Raw genomic sequence first — 16,247 nt, forward strand, 5'->3', positions numbered from 1 at the left:
GGTAGGAGTTTAGATTTCAAAACGTAGATGTCACATTTCAGTGTAAACGACTCCTACATGAACACTTTATCAGTATGTCAAGATGAATTTTTTATCTCCTGGCGGAGAGGGAGATGGGAGGGGGGCGGGACCTCGTTTAGAAGATTGCGCTCCCTAGCTTGGCAGGAAAAGTTGTTTGTTTTTTTGGCGTTTCTGTGCATCTTACGGAGGGTCCCCATCATCCCCGCGGGGCGCACGAGGAGTTGTGAAAAGTACCGCACAACTGGCCACCGGAATAATTCATCCCCTCCACCTTCTCGTTAGCGCCTCCCACTTCTTCTCTTTTTATAGCAGTTTCTTTCTCTCGAAAAATCTCAGGTTACTTGACTGGGAGTTCTCAGACCTCCAGTTTCAGCCCTGCCCTCAGCCTCCAGTCGTTGAGAGAGAGACACCCAGCCCCAGCAATCGGATTGGGCAGCCCGCCTTGACACACCACTGTGCTGAGTGCTTGAAGACGTGTTTCACCAGATGGTTGGGGTTAGCGTGTGTCATCACATTCGAGTGGGGATTAGGAGTAGGAAGGCTGCCTTGCCGGAGCTGTGTGGTCTTCTCCAAGGGAGAATTGCGGGCAAGAGAACTCCTTTGCTCCGGGGAGAAGAGGAGGAATTCGTTTTCCGCAGCCACGAGAAAAGCAGTGTTTTCAGGTAAAGTAAAAGACATTGAATGAGCCTCTCTCTCTCTCAACATACTTTTGAATGGAATGCTAGCACAGCACACTTGTCAAACCCAGTTGCTGCCCTCCTCTCAAAGCGGCTGCTGCAGGGCTGACATAGCTTGGTGTTTGGCTGTCTTTACAGAACTAACTCTCCTCAAGCCTTGCTCTCGAAGGTGTAGCTAAGAAAATGTCTTTGGAAGCCTGTTTGTCCCCCACCCTTTCATATCCCCGTTGCATATTCCAAACAGGAGCTAGACGTTGTTCAGAAGGGATGGAGAAATCCAAGAAAGCATGTCTCTCAGCTTTCGAAATTTACCAGTCACTTTTAAACTGTGGCATTTTACCACCCAGTGGCTCAAGGTTCTTTGAAGAGTCTATTTGCTGGCAGAGATGGAAACGCTTTCTTCCCCATTTTTTTTTTTTTGCATTGATTTGAGGTGGACCAAAGTGTTTTCAAAACCAGTTGGAGATGGACTCTAAACTTGGAAACTCCTTGAGGGGCTGCCTTCAGAGCAGCTGAGAGCGGCTTTAAAACCAAAATGCTTAAAGCTAGAAGAAAAGCAGAAAAGGAGGAAGTAGGAAAATGCTTTTTTAACATGGCCCTTTTGCAGCTGCAGGGGAGCAGATGGAGGTAATTCATTTGCAGATCTGTTTGTGAAAGTTTTACAAGTCACTGAAAAGTAAAGAAGCACCTCTAATGGATCGTTAAAGTCCCTACATTTATGGGTTTTTAAACAGGCTATCTGAAGTGTTAATTAAATGTAAATAGGTTTTCTGGCTTGGTTATAAACAAACTTAAAAAAAAAGGTTTTAATTACAAGTTAGTCATTGGAAATGAATGGTCATCTGACAATACAAAATGAGTTGTCATGGTATAGTGAGTAGCCATTAATGTAACCACTGTTGAAAGCATCACCAAAATTAAATTGAACTGGATGGAGCAAGGGGGGCTTAGATCTGATGCTTAAGTTGTGGTCTAACAAAGGTCTTTCAAGTTGATGTCCTGTTTTTGTACAGGGATAAAAAATAATTTTTTTCCATTTTTCAAGTTTGTGATCCAGTGAGGTGAATCCATGTGTTACTTCCTTTGCACCCTAACCGACTTGCCTTCCCACATCAGTGTTCAGATACCTGTGGTGCTTAAGAATTCCTGCTCCTATTGGACTTTCCAACTGAGTAGAGAAACCCAACACCCTCACCCTTGACAGGTGAGAGATTCTATGAATAATACTGTATATAAGCTATTCTGAAATAAGAGCTGTTTTGTAGGTTGAATAACAGGATTTATGGCTAATGCTCTGTGATATTTGTATTTGGGTACAGAAAGATGCTTGAAAAAATTATGGTTCAAGTCACATTGCATATATATTTTTGGCAACCAGAGAGTTTATTTTTTAATCCTCTTTGTATTTATTTATTTTTCTTTTCCATTATGGTTTATTAATCCTCTTTTGAAAAATTAAAAAAATGTGTGATCATTGTGTCTAGCTGTTAAACAGAGTGTTCTCTGAAACTGTTTCAAAAGTCTTCTTCAGTGAGGAAACATCCTCAGAAATAACCAGGCAGTTATGAGGACTGAGTAAGATCCGATTCCCAATATTACATAACCCAAAGAGGACTAAGTTCATAAGCTGAAGTCTTTTGGAATTCCAGTCATTCCATTTTAGCTTTACAATGGAACTGGGGTTTAACAAAATAAAGACAGAAAAGCAAACTAATATCTGGAGTGAGGTCAGGATTAGGATAACAGGCACAGCCTGGAGCAGGTACAGTGCTGGCTACCAATGCCACTTTCCATGATCACAGAGATATTTCAGGAAAAAGTCAAGGCCCTCGTCACCGATAGCTCTTTCTCAGGGAGACATGGTTTGATGGCCTCTAACAAAGGCAAGCCACTGATTAGCCACGGGACCCCCCCCCCCGCGCCCTGCTCCCCGCCCACCCACAACAAGCATAAGGTGCTAATACTATAGACTGACCACCAAGCTGTCTGCCCAGGATTTGGGCAAAATGGGAGAATTCCCCTGTCCCCGCCCAAAGTCAGTTGTCCGCAGGATTTAGGCAGGACGGAAACAAGAAAGGAAGTGTTGAGAAATAATAAATTCACACCTTGAGAAGGCAAAGTTGTATGTTCCTCCCTCTAACAAGGCAAAGGTAACATGAAGTTACTTAATGAACCAAAAGGATCTGTTTCAAGACAGCGCCCACAGGGCAATTCCCGTTTCTTGTCAAAATCGAAATCCACTGTTCCAGATGGAAAACATTCAGAAGCGTATTGACTGTGACTTCCACATACCTCTGTTTGACACTTGGTTTCTTCCTGACAGCACTTGCGCGGGTAACACACGTGAAGTCCCCATCAGTGTTCTAACAGCTGTGAAAGTGCTTGAGCACAGGGTATATCTCCCAGAGAGGTGGAACATCCCTGGGGGGCGTGAAGGGGGGAATCTCAACTTGCCCTGTGGCTGCAGCCTGTGATCAAGGCACGCAGGAAGGTGACAAATCTGAGGCCGAAAGCGATCTGAAAGCTTGATCCATTAGCTTACAAAACCCACTTTGACAGTGTTGTAGAAAACTAAAATCCATGAATCCAGGCAGTCACTGAACTTGTGGTAGATGATGAGCGAGAGCCTTCATCAAAGAACTAAAAGGGCTCTCTCTGTGCTCGTCTCCTAAGGAAATTTATGTGACTTCAAGCAGATTGCTGTGGTCATTTCCATTGTAATAGTACTGAAGAGTGGCATGTCTGACACTTTGCATTTCCTGTCTTAAGTAAATACCCATAAGGGAATGGATATGGGGTTTTGTTCTTCTGTGGTTTTGATTTCAAATGGTTTATTCTTTAGGAATCCAGAGAGCAGGAATTCTGATACTGAGTACTGAGATTTTACCAACTGTTGCCATGTGGATGAGGCCAACCAATGGGTCAGGTCGGGACATCTGGTTCTTTTTCCCCCGTGCAATATTTTTGTGTGTGCAGAGAACATGTAGTAAATTTAAGGGAGTTAAAATGTTTAAGGAGCTGACTCGAAATAGATTATTATTTTTAATCATTATTATTGACTTTGAAGAAAAAGAGGCTCATGGATGAAATTAAGTCTATAGTGATATGGCAAATTTACCTTTCCTTTAGGTTAGATCCATGCGGGGAGAAAGATTTGAAAGAAGATATTTTATGGGAAAAGTTTGTCCTGAAATATGTTTCTCATTTAAAATATTTTCAACTCTATTTCAATATGCTGGGAAGGAGGGCTATTCGTCTGTTAGCATTTTTTTTTTTTTCGCTCTAATATTCCTCTCATCCCCACAGCCAAACTGCCATCAAATCCCGTGAGTCCTTCCTGTAAAGCATCACTCACATCTGGCCCACAGCTACTGCTCCAGTGCAATGATCCCTCACACGTGGGTCATTACAACAACCTCCTAACGGGTCCTCTTGCCTCCACTTCCCTCCTGTCTACCAGTTGTCGTTGAGCTTCCTAAAAAAAAAAAAAAAAAAAACCATGGGTTCCATCAAAACATTTCTCAGCTGTGACTTACCAGATGGATTGTCACTGTCCACAAGATGAAGTTTGAATTTCTCAGTACGACATGCTGGCCCTTTGTTTTTTGGCCCTAACCTTCCAACTGTAGCTCAGACGGGAAAGAATCTGCCTGTGATGTGGGAGACCTGGGCTCAATCCCCGGGTCGAGAAGATCTCCTGGAGAAGGGAATGGCTACCCACTCCAGTATTCTGGCCTAGAGAATTCCATGGACAGAGGAGCCTGGCAGGCTACAATTCATGGGGTCGCAAAGAGTCGAAAACGACTGAGTGGCTTTCACTTCACTTCACTTCCAACTGTAAATCCCTACAGCAACAGAAGTCTACCCTTCCCTGTGACTGAAGTGGCCAGGTCAATGTCCCCCACTTCCTGGTCTCTTCTCTTACCTCTAACCACTCCAGTTTTCCCATCTTATTGTCTGCAAAATGGGAGTTTATCATTACGTGTATTCCTTCTGGTTCTATGTTTATAAGCCTGTGTGTAGGACATCCTCAGCCTCTCTAAGTTCCACCTCCTCCAGGAAGCCTTCCCTGACTACCATATATCCCACTGAGGTTTCCCATCCCTTGGGGCTGACCATTAACACAATTACCTTGTTTCTTTACCCTTGCCTTTTTATCACTTGACTGCTCAGGTAGGGTGAAGTCTCCTAAGACAGGAACTAGTCTGGTCCACTTTGTGTCTCATTAAAAGATGTGTGTCAACTAGCTCACAAGGTCGCTCAGATATGCAAGGCACTCTTCTAATTATCCCACTTTAGAGTCATTTGTTGGCTCTGATAGCCTCCTCTCCATTCATAAAAGAAAAAGGAAAAAAATGGTAAAACTTGATTGGTTATATTTGGGAAATACAGCTTAGGAAAGATGCCACTTGTGAAATGATTGCCCCAAATTAAGCTTGACTATTATCTGAACCCCCCCCCCAATCTATTTCAATTTTCTATAACAGTGGCAGGAAATTTTGCTATGGTGTGAGATTTCAAATATGATTTAGGAAGCAGAACAGTCTTTGGGTTCAGACAGACTTGTGCTGTAATTCACGTGCTGCTTCTCATGAACTGTGTGGCTTTGAACAGATGACTTAACTGTTTAGCTCCTTCTGTAAAATGAAGAGAGGAATACATTCTTTGGGAAAGTTGTGAAGAAACCTACAAAGCACCTAGCTCAGCGCATGTGCAATAAACGGGAGAAAGAAGGTTGGTATATACATAAGCGGATGCAGGTCTAGGATGCGTGACTGTGTTCATCTTGGTCATGTCAATCACTCATTCTGTCTATTTAGAACATGTCTTCTTTTAGCCTTTTTCTCTGCCACCAAAGGTGGTAGTGGGGTGGAAGTTGGGGAGGAGACGGGGAGCAGGAAGAGCTGCTTTTAGCATTTAGGGGATTTGGAGCAACTGAGTTAATGGACCCATAGGGACAATGGTGACAGCTGAATACCCTTTGGAGGGAGGAGGGAGTCCTGGGTCCTGCATTAAAGGATAATAAAGAGCAGACGCTGGGCTGCAGGGCGAGGGGAACAAAGAGCCTAGGCAGTGGACCCCAGCAGGGAGCTGAATTCACCAACAGGTCATGTGGTTCTCTTCCTTCCCCCTGCCTCACTGTTTGGAAAGAAATAATAACTTGGCAAAACATTGTAGAGAGTCAGGTCAAGCTTCCAGAAGTAATTGGTAAAGCAAGATACCATTTAGACAAAGCAAGGCGCTTGGACCTTTGCTATCCTTCACCTTGAAAGCAAACTGAACAAAAAGCTGAACGCAATCAGCTTTAGTTCTGGCCTGTTTCCAAACTCTGCACCCACCATCAAACACTGAGTCGTCTATCTGTATCGTTCCCCCAGAAGGGCAGTGGGCTGACCGAGAAATGATCTCACAAAGCACTAAATGCCACCTAGCAGATACGTCCTAGGACCCTGGTCATTCAGTTTTCAGGATCTTGGGATAGATCAAAGAATATTCTTTGCACTCCTGATCATCTGGTCCACACCTGCCCCAGACCAGGGAAAGGAAAGAAAATGGGAGTCCTATAAATGAAGGGCAAGGCAGGATTTCTGGAGATGTCTCTCTCTTACCAGCAGAGACAACTATGCAACTTTCAAAATGAAGCATTAACAGTTACCTGGCTGGACCTCATCTCTAGGAGCAGATACACTGCTGCTGCTGCTAAGTCGCTTCAGTCGTGTCCGACTCTGTGCGACCCCATAGATGGCAGCCCACCAGGCTCCCCCATCCCTGGGATTCTCCAGGCAAGAACACTGGAGTGGGTTGCCATTTCCTTCTCCAATGCATGAAAATGAAAAGTGAAAGAAGTCGCTCAGTCGTGTCCGACTCTTAGCGACCCCATGGACTACAGCCCACCAGGCTCCTCCATCCACGGGATTTTCCAGGCAAGAGTACTGGAGTGGGATGCCATTGCCTTCTCCGGCAGATACACTAGATGCTGAAAATATGGGATCCATGTACTACTCCACAATGGTGCATTAAACCTCTGTTAATTAAAAAAATGTAGCTCTACACTTGACCTCCAAAAGTCAAATCTTTTCTTATACTCTGATCTCCTTTTTACTCCACAACCACAGATCTGTAAGAAAATATTTCTGCATATTTGAAATTGTGGATCTAAGAAACTCTGAGCCATGCCACTGTTAATTAACTAGAGAGGGTGAAATCAATATTGAAGAGCTATGCTGAAAAAATGAGCAGACACAATGTGTTTCTGGGTGAGAAGGTAGTGTCTACCCAAGTTAATCTACAAATTTCAGGTAGTGATAAATTTTCACACAAGACAGTTAGATGGTTGACAGAGGGCGCATCATTTGGCAATGGGTTAAGAGCCCCATTGGCTCTGGTTGAACATAAAATAAAGATTCAAAAGTTTATTTGGCTGATAAACTCATGAGCAAGACTGGACACTTGTGTAAGAGAAGAGCCATAGTAAGAAGGGGATTTGTTTTTATCTCATATCCAATTATGTTATAAAAGTACAATAATTGAATTTTCTCTTCCAAAGCAATTGACTCTGAAGTACACATTCATCTGCCTTCATATATTTTTGCTTTTGTTTTATTCTCTTCAGTTTTTTTACTCTCCTCAGTCTTCATCTCTGTTCTATTGTTGTGGTTCAGTTGCTAAGTCGTGTCCGATTCTTTGTGACCCCACGGACTGCAGCACGACAGTTTCCCCTGTTCTTCACTATCTCCTGGAGTTTGCTCAAATTCATATCCATTGAGTCAGTGATGCTATCTAACCATCTCATCCTCTGCCGCCCCTTCTCCTTTTGCTTTTAATCTTTCCCAGCATCAGGGTCTTTTCCAATGAGTCAGCTTTCCGCACTGGGTAGACAAAGTATTGGAGTTTCTGCTTTAGCATCAGTTTTTCCAATGAATATACAGGGTTGATTTCCTTTAGGATTGACTGATTTGATCTCCTTGCTGTCCAAGGGACACTTCAGAGTCTTCTCTAGCACCACAGTTTGAAAGCATCAATTCTTTGGTGCCCAGCCTTCTTTATGGTCCAACTCTCACATCCGTATATGACTACTGGAAAAACCAGAGCTTTGACTATACAGACTTTGGTCAGCAAAGTGATGTCTCTGTTTTTTAATATGCTGTCTAGGTTTGTCATAGCTTTCTATCCAAGGAGCAAGCATCTTTTCATTTCATTTTCCTTTCACTTCATTTGTTGTTCTGGTGTTGGCATTGTCCAAATCTTCAGCTCAGCTACAAACTGTGGTTGCTAGAAAGAAGGTCTATTGCTACAATGAACTGAAACCCTGAACTAGTTTTTGTTATTACTTTGTTCTGCTTTTTCTCATCTGCAAATAGAGCTACTAATATACGCAGCTTTTCCACTTCATGGAATACATAATAGGCCTGAAACAAATTTATTTCAAGAGCTCAGGAAAATTCTCCTGTAGTCATTTCCTTGGTAGAGCCTCCAAATACACCAATCTAAGCATCTCTGAGCAACAAGAGTACATTCTTAACAGACAAACTAAAAATCTGAATTTCAGGGGGTTCTGTTTATTGACCAGTTTTGTGGTATGGTGTTATAACTCATAGGCAACACCTGCTATATTAACTTAAAACTGAAGACCAAACTGTTAATGAGATATTAGCTCTACCAGGGTCATGATGATAATAGATGAAGTGCATACAAGACTGTGCATTTCTTGGTAAGTTAACATAAAAGTGTACACCTGTGGTTCTTAGCCTCAAACTCCTATTACTAATTTGGCTTAGCATCAAAATCACCTTTCTATAACATAACATGTCCTCTGAATAGACTTCCTGCCAGTTTCAAGCTTCCTCCTTAACCTTCACCTGCCAGTAATCAGTCTTCCCCTGAGTAGAATATCCTAGCACACAGATGTGCTTGGTGTTGCATCCATAAATTCTGGACACTTCAGCTTTTAACTTTCATCTACAAGAAGTGCATCTTCCCCCCAAAAAAGGCCTCTAAAATCATGTGCTCCTTCCTTTATCTTGAGAGCTTTCACACTGGCAAGAAAAAAGAAACTCTTCTGGATACAGCAAATGAATAAAAGCAAGGGGTGTATTATTTATTTCCAAAGGTTTCACATGTGTTATCCCATTCATGTCATATATGGTATCTATATTTAGTAAAAGAGACTTGAGGGACAGACTCAATATCAAACAGCTTAAACTACTTTTTGGCAGTTGATCTGTTATCCTAAGAAACAACCATAGGTAACTTCTAAATAAAACCAAAAGAACAGACTGAAAGCTGTATCAATATGCTAATATGTGGTGCAGTGGTAAAGAATCCTCCTGCCAATGCAGGAGATGCAGGAGACCAGGGTTCGATCCCTGTGTTGGGAAGATCCCCTGGAGCAGGAAATGGCAACCTACTCCAGTATTCTTGCCTGGGAAATCCCATGGACAGAGGAGCCTGGTGGGCTACAGTCCATGGGGTTGCAAAGAGTCAGACGCGACAGAGCAACTGAGCATATGTACTCAACAACTTCTTGTGTATATACTTCTATCCCAGTGCTCAGAGGATTACAAAATAATATAGGATACTATTCTTTCCCTTTAGGAATATCTAGTTTAGCTGTGAGTGGAAGACACGCTCCCCACTTCCCAAATTTTTTTAGTAGTAATGCAAAGAATTTTGTGGTCAAATATCAATTATTACTGCTGCTGCTGCTGCTGCTAAGTCACTTCAGTCGTGTCCGACTCTGTGCGACCCCACAGATGGCAGCCCACCAGGCTCCCCCGTCCCTAGGATTCTCCAGGCAAGAATTCTGGAGTGGGTTGCCATTTCCTTCTCCAATGCATGAAAGTGAAGAGTGAAAGTGAAGTCGCTCAGTCGTGTCCGACTCGTAGCGACCCCATGGACTGCAGCCCACCAGGCTCCTCCGTCCATGGGATTTTCCAGGCAAGAGTACTGGAGTGGGGTGCCATTGCCTTCTCCGTCAATTATTACTACTAATTAAATAAAAAGGATGTCCACAGAGCCCCCTACTGGTGGAGCGGGAATCTGAGCCAGGCAAGACTTTTCTCCAGGTCATTAAGCAGATGAATCAGAGCAGTGATTCACCTCCATTCTTTGCAAAGTCTATGGAGACAATTCATTTACCCTCTTTTCCTCAGTTTTCTTCTCTGTCAAATGGAGATATGATCATCACAAAGTGTAGAAAGTTCAGTGAGATAATAAAAGTAAGATGTTGTACACAGCACCTAGAACTAAGTAAGAATTCAAAGAGTTGGAAGCTTTTTCCAAGACGGCAGAAGGAACCACCTGAGTTAAGGCTTGGAGTTAAATTGTGCATGTCGTTTGCAAGCCAAGACATAGTATTTCTAAGTCAGAGGATGTGCATAGATGCAGTTTGGGAATATGATAAAGGAGGTATTCGGCAGAGGAGAGGGAAGAGAAAGGAAAAAAGTGATGGAGGAAGAGAGAGAAAAAGATGAGAAAGAAGGAGGAGGAAGAATACAGTCCTTGGTTGCCTCTACTTTGTACCATTTTTTAGTCTTTTTTGTTTTTTGGCTGTGCTGTGTGGCATGCAGGGTCTTAGTTTCCAACCAGGGATCAAATCTGTGCCACCTGCACTGGGAGCTTGGAGTCTTAGCCACTGGACCACCAGGGACGTCCCCCCTTTTCTACTTTAAGCACATCATGTCAGCTGAATTAGGCCAGATTCCAGAGTGTCATGACACATCAGGACTTCAGCTAGCGAGGTTGTATCTACTTTTGAAATAGATGCCTTAGGATGTTTGAGCAGTAGGTTTTTCAGGAATGGGGAGAGGGAAAGAGAGAAAGAGATGAGTGTGGGGGGAACACTCAATTGGGAGTCCAAAAAAGAAAATGAAAAATAAGTTGCCGTTCTCATCAGTAACCCTGACAGTGAGGAACGGATGGGTGCAAGAAACATTGTGAAAAGCTTGGTAATTAGTCAAATAAAAGACAAAGGAAAGACAAGTGGCAAAGAAGACACAGGCATGAAGCCCAGGAAATCAGGGAGTGGTGACATCCCTTAAGGAAAATAAGGATGCTGGAAGAAGAACTTCCTTTTGTAACACTATACACATCCCAAGCTACGGCTGAGATAACTTTGTAACGCAGCACAGGCAAGTGCGTGTCCTGTGTGCTCAGTTGTGTCCAACTGTCTGTAACCCCATGGACGATAGCCTGCCGTGGTTCTCTGTCCATGGAATTCTCCAGGCAAGAATACTGGAGTGGGCTGCCATTCCCTACTCCAACAGGTAAATACATGTGCGTCTAAATGTTTAATAATATAATTTTGAAGCCATAAAATTGAACTTTCTGATCATCCGTGGACAGAAGGCAGAAGATACCACTGTGGTGTTTTTTATGACATATTCCTCCTCAGATAAAAAGGATCTTTTCTCAGATTCAGAACATAATTGGCTCAATAACTCTTCTAGTGTTTTTAAACTTAAGGGAAGTAAGGGATTTTCAAGTCAGAACAACAAACTACTTCTGCGCAATATCTGTAATTCTCTTCTTTCAGCTCAGAAAATGTTAGTGGAGAGGGACATATAATTTAAAGAGTAAAGAGGCAAGAAGAGATGAAATATTTAAGTTGCTTCTGCTCATAAACGTTCAGCTTATAACTTTGTTGACATCCTTTTACAAAACGTGTGAATGACTTATTTTACAAGTGATATAGACACTCCCTTTTTCACTCACTACAACGACAAATCATTCTTAGTTTAAAGCTTTGAGAGAGATTTTCCTGCCCTCCTGCTTTTCTTTCTGTCTCCTCTTGTTCTATTCTTTTGTTTGTCACATTTCATTTTAAGCTTCTCTCCAAAAACAGGAGAGCCATTCTTGATACTAAATCAATGAATAATTTTCAGGATTAGGTATAATTTTATTAGAGGTAGAAGATTATATTTGCCATTTCACACTCTTGCACCAGATGTGGGGAGGAGCAGGGCAGCATGATTGAAAGAATACACTGCTTGAATCTGCTAGATTTGGGATTTAAATTGCTAGGAATTTGTGGGAATAATACTGACCTGGGGAGACCTGACAGCATTTTGGTTCCTCAAAAGAGACTTGGGTTCTGTTCAAATTTTTAATGAAGACTTTGGCCCGTTTTATTTTACTCAACTGAGCTTGCTGAACCATGTTCCCTGGTTCCTATTGGAGAAATGCCAGCCTAAGTATCCGCACCTATAAATCTAGTTCTCAGTTAGGGTTGCCACCCATGGGGGTCAAATTAGCATGAGTTAGTTTATACTCGGAAGCTATTAATGGCTAACAACTGACTTGGTCATTCTCAAGACATCCAGTGCAAGGAACTAAGGAAAAAAGACAGAATACACTCATTCCATCATTAGAGCAATAAATGTCATCTGCAGCAAGCACAAAAGTTGGGTTTAACTGTGAAGTTTAACACTGGGTCTTTTCTGCTGGTGTCCACTTAGGTCAACAGGCCCATGAGCCTGCATATGTGGAGATGAAGGTATGGAGTATAGGCTGATATTCTAAAACTCCTTCATCCAGACTGTCTAAACTCAGATTTCAATTCAGGATTCTATTCCTACATGTTCAACTTATCCACCTGTCTCAGAGGTACAAAGACTTCTTGACAAGGAGAAGCATAGTCCTTGTAAGAAAAGAAAAATGAATAAGTGGAGAGGAAGGGGGGAAAATACCAGTCAAACATACCGTGTTTTAGAGTCATGTTTTTTTGACACAAAAATAAGGACAGAAAACAGGAAATAAGCTTTATGAAACACTTCATGTGTAGTGGTTGTTATTCTCATTAGTTGTTTTGCTCTAAAATTGGAGATCCAAGGACTTCCCTGGTGGCCCAGCGGTTAAGATTCTGTGTCTCTTATGTAGGGACTGTGGATTCAATCCCTGGTCAGGGAACCAAGATCCCAAATGCCACGTGGCACGGCAAAAAAAAAAAAAAGTTTTTAATAAAAAGTAGATAAAACCAGAAATCCATTGAGCCACGCTTCTGGGCACCCACTGCCTTCATCTCAGAAGTGGAATTGGAAGTACTCTTCTAATTGTTTCTGCCACTATTACAAGTTTAGAAAACCTCACTGGACTGCCTCATTGGCTTTAGGTAAGCTTATTTCATGCTGGGCAAGTAATAGATTAAAATGTCACTAGCAATGACAAAATTTGCTGAACAGTGGCAGTTGTGTTATAGTCAGGAAAAAGAAGCAGAGTGGTACAGTGGGAAAACATTGGCAACCCAGATTCTAGAGCTTGGTTACCATTAATAATGAGATATTGAGCAAATTAATTAACCTTTCAGGAGCATGCCTCCCACTACTTCTTAACCTTTTTTCTACTGTTCCCTCCATCAAATTATTCTCCTTAACTGGCAAGCTCTGCTCTTTCCCTAAGACCAGTCTAAATAAATAAGATATTCTCCTTTGAAATTAAAAAGCATGGTGGGAGGAACAGGGAAGGACTTTAATCCAGTTTTGCACCATCTCTTGCTCTTTTTCCACTCATTTTATATATCACTATTAAACTAATCTTCTAGCATCATTTTCATTGTGCTCTTCCATTATTCTAAAATAGCCAATTTTCTATAGCATCCAGCTTATTAATAAATAAAACACCAGCCTTTAAGGACATGCATCATGTTTTCCACTTGAACCATATCCCTTCCCTGATGTACTTTCTGTTCTTTACTAAGTTGGTTCAGTATCTCCTAAATTTCCATCACTTACTTTTACTGCTAAGGATTTGCCCATAGTGTTTTCCAGGCTCAGGCTGTCCTCCCATCATAGTTGTGATGTTCACATCTCACCCATCCTTGAAGAAAAATTACCCCATTACTTACATGGAACTTTCTTTTGTTTGCTATACCAACTATTAATAAGTCCCTTCTCATAGGTGATCTCTTACCACTTAACATGTTGCCATCTAATTTTAGCTCTTGATTAACTACAATTTTACATTTATTACTATTCTTCATAGATTTTTAATATTGCTCCCTCTCTTTCTTATCAGAAACATGAAGGTAGAAGTTGAGTTTTAAACCTCTGCCTCTATCAAGCATAGCTTCAAGACGGTATATCTGATATAGGCCATAGGTCTTCATTATATATTCATAGCCAGATTGGTCAAGGATACTTGGAATAGAAAGCTGCACTTTAGTCACTGAGAAATTTGAGGAAACTAATCAAAAGTAAATCCACAACCACAGGCAATTCTTTTGACACTGTGGAAAGCACTATCTCATGCACCAGTTTTCTGGCTTAATATTTTTCCATCTTCTGCACATCACTTTCTCAGTGCTGCATTTGGGCCAGCTGAATTCCATCCAGAAACAGATTTAAATAGACAATAGGCCAACTAGAATTCCCATCCTCCTTGAGTAGATGTGAAATTGCAGAGCTGGGTGTCACTCACATGCCAGCCACTCAGGAGTCTATGCTATCAATTAATTTCTCTTGAGAGCTGAACTGAGGAGATTGTGACAGTTCCACTTTTAAGGGCATGTAAAATTATGGCTAGACCAGAATTTTAGGGACAGTGCCAGACAGACAGACCCACCCCACCTGGATGAAAGTATCCACTATCTGCTGCATATCATAAATTAAAATTCCCTGAAAAGCCCACAGTAAATCGTATTTTTCTGTTTCTGTAGTTGGATTTGACTATAAAAATTCATTGGCTTGAAATCACATTCTCAGCTGTAAGACAATTTGCCTGTGAGATGAGAGGTTTTAAATCACTTAGAAGAAAGAGGAAATTATCACACATTCTATTGGATCTACTGGATCTTATTTCTTGTAGTTTTCTGGAATAATCAGAATTAAGGCTTGATTTTCCAAGAAAGGCATGGAAAAATATCACAGAAGCACAGACTATAAGAGGTATACCTCAGAGATCATCTAGGTAAAAATCCCCCATTTTACATCCGAGGAAACGGAAAAAAAGTATGAAGGTGTTTGTGCTCAATCGTGTCCAACTCTTTCGGACACCATGGACTGTAGCCTGCCAGGCTCCTCTGTCCATGCAGTTCTCTAGGCAGGAATACTGGAGTGGGTTGCCATTTCCTTCTCCAGGGGATCTTCCTGACCCTGGGATCAAACTGGCATCTCTTGTATCTCCTGCATTGGCAGACGGATTCTTTACCACCAGCACCACCTGAGGAGATGAAGCCTGCCTAAAAAAAATCCTAAAACCCACATTTCCCAGATAGTTCTAGGCCAGGCTTTATAGAAACGTATAAGGCAGTAAAGTTCTACCAGGACTAACTGGATTTCATGTGTCAGATGTCCTCTAGAATCAAGGAAAACATGAGGGTGTGAAGCCAGCTCTCCCACGGCCCCTCTTACTAGTGCCAGACTGCAGAGAAGTCTCAGGGCTGGAACAAATACCAGCAGAAGCATTTACTGTTTAGGTGTATTCTTTGTGGAAAATCTATTCTACCAGAAATACCCAATCACTGATCTGAAACTTCGAAGCTTTGTTATAAAGAGCCTTGTTTGTAAAGGCCCCTTTTAACCTTTGCCAACAGAATGCTACCCAAGTGATGACAATAATATTAACCATCACACCCTCAAAACATTTTCCTTTGAGTCAAATCACTGGAACTTGCAGTCTTTGGATTAGCAAAGCAAATACATCATTTCTGCACACCAGAAAACAGCATCTGAGAGAGGAGTCTAGAGAGCTAGCGAGTAGAGTAATCCACATTGGAACTCATGTCTTCTAACACCTACTTCACTGCTTCATGTTTCCAGTGATTCCAAATACATATATTATTATATATGTAATACATTAGGGAAACCTGTTGCCTTCCATGTGCTTCCCTGATGGCTCAGAGGGTAAAGAATCTGCCTGCAATGCAGGAGACCTTGGTTTAATCCCTGGAGTTGAGCTGCCCTGATGTCACCTCACTGAGAAATAAACATTGGACATACATCCTCAGGTTCTGGAATTTTCCCAAGAGAAGTATAAGAGCCATAGTCTTCAGAGCTTTCTAAATTATGTGAGTATATAAACCAGTATGTACCTACATAATTTATGTCTAAGACAGATTTATTTGTAGAGGAAGTAAAATGAGTCATTATTGGATTATAAATGTCTTTCAAAATCATTAATTTACATTTTTCATCTTGCACTATCATGAATAATAATTTAATAATTCCAAAAAAAGATTAACTTAGAATTTTAAAGTGTGGTTTTGATTTTTTTGGAAAAAATAGCTTTGTTTTTAAAACATATCCTATATTTCTATTTGTTATTTAAAAAGTCACTGATTTTCAGAGCAATGCAAGGAATATGTCACAGAAAAAAAGAGTATGTGCATTCAGATTGTTATCAGCTATATTTCAATTCACTGTGATTGAAAACCTGGTTAGAACTATAAAGAAATCAGGCTTTACCAGTATTACATCTGCTGGTAAAAGGGAGAATTCTGTTGTGAATGTAGAGTTAATTTAGCAGAATAATTACCTATTTGTCATATAGCTAAATTTTAATCACAGCAAGTGCTGAAAAAGAATTCTATGAAAAATTATATCTTCGGTCCACAAG

The 16,247-nt window shown here is 41.4% G+C and overlaps 1 protein-coding gene across 4 annotated transcripts in view; it reads left to right on the forward strand.

The window, feature by feature from the left end:
- Nucleotides 1-221: 221 nt before the first annotated feature.
- SULF1 (sulfatase 1) overlaps nt 222-16,247 on the forward strand; it is a 200,060-nt gene continuing 184,034 nt past the window's right edge. For 2 of the 4 annotated variants that reach the window (XM_061438935.1, XM_061438933.1), the window contains exon 1: nt 232-683. The gene's annotated coding sequence lies outside the window, so the exon portion shown is untranslated. Of the gene's footprint in view, nt 684-16,247 lie in introns of all 4 variants that reach the window. The other 2 variants (XM_061438937.1, XM_061438938.1) reach the window with 2 other exon arrangements.

The sequence above is a fragment of the Bos javanicus genome, chromosome 14, assembly GCF_032452875.1.
Source record: "Bos javanicus breed banteng chromosome 14, ARS-OSU_banteng_1.0, whole genome shotgun sequence".
NCBI classification, from domain to species: Eukaryota; Metazoa; Chordata; class Mammalia; order Artiodactyla; family Bovidae; genus Bos; species Bos javanicus.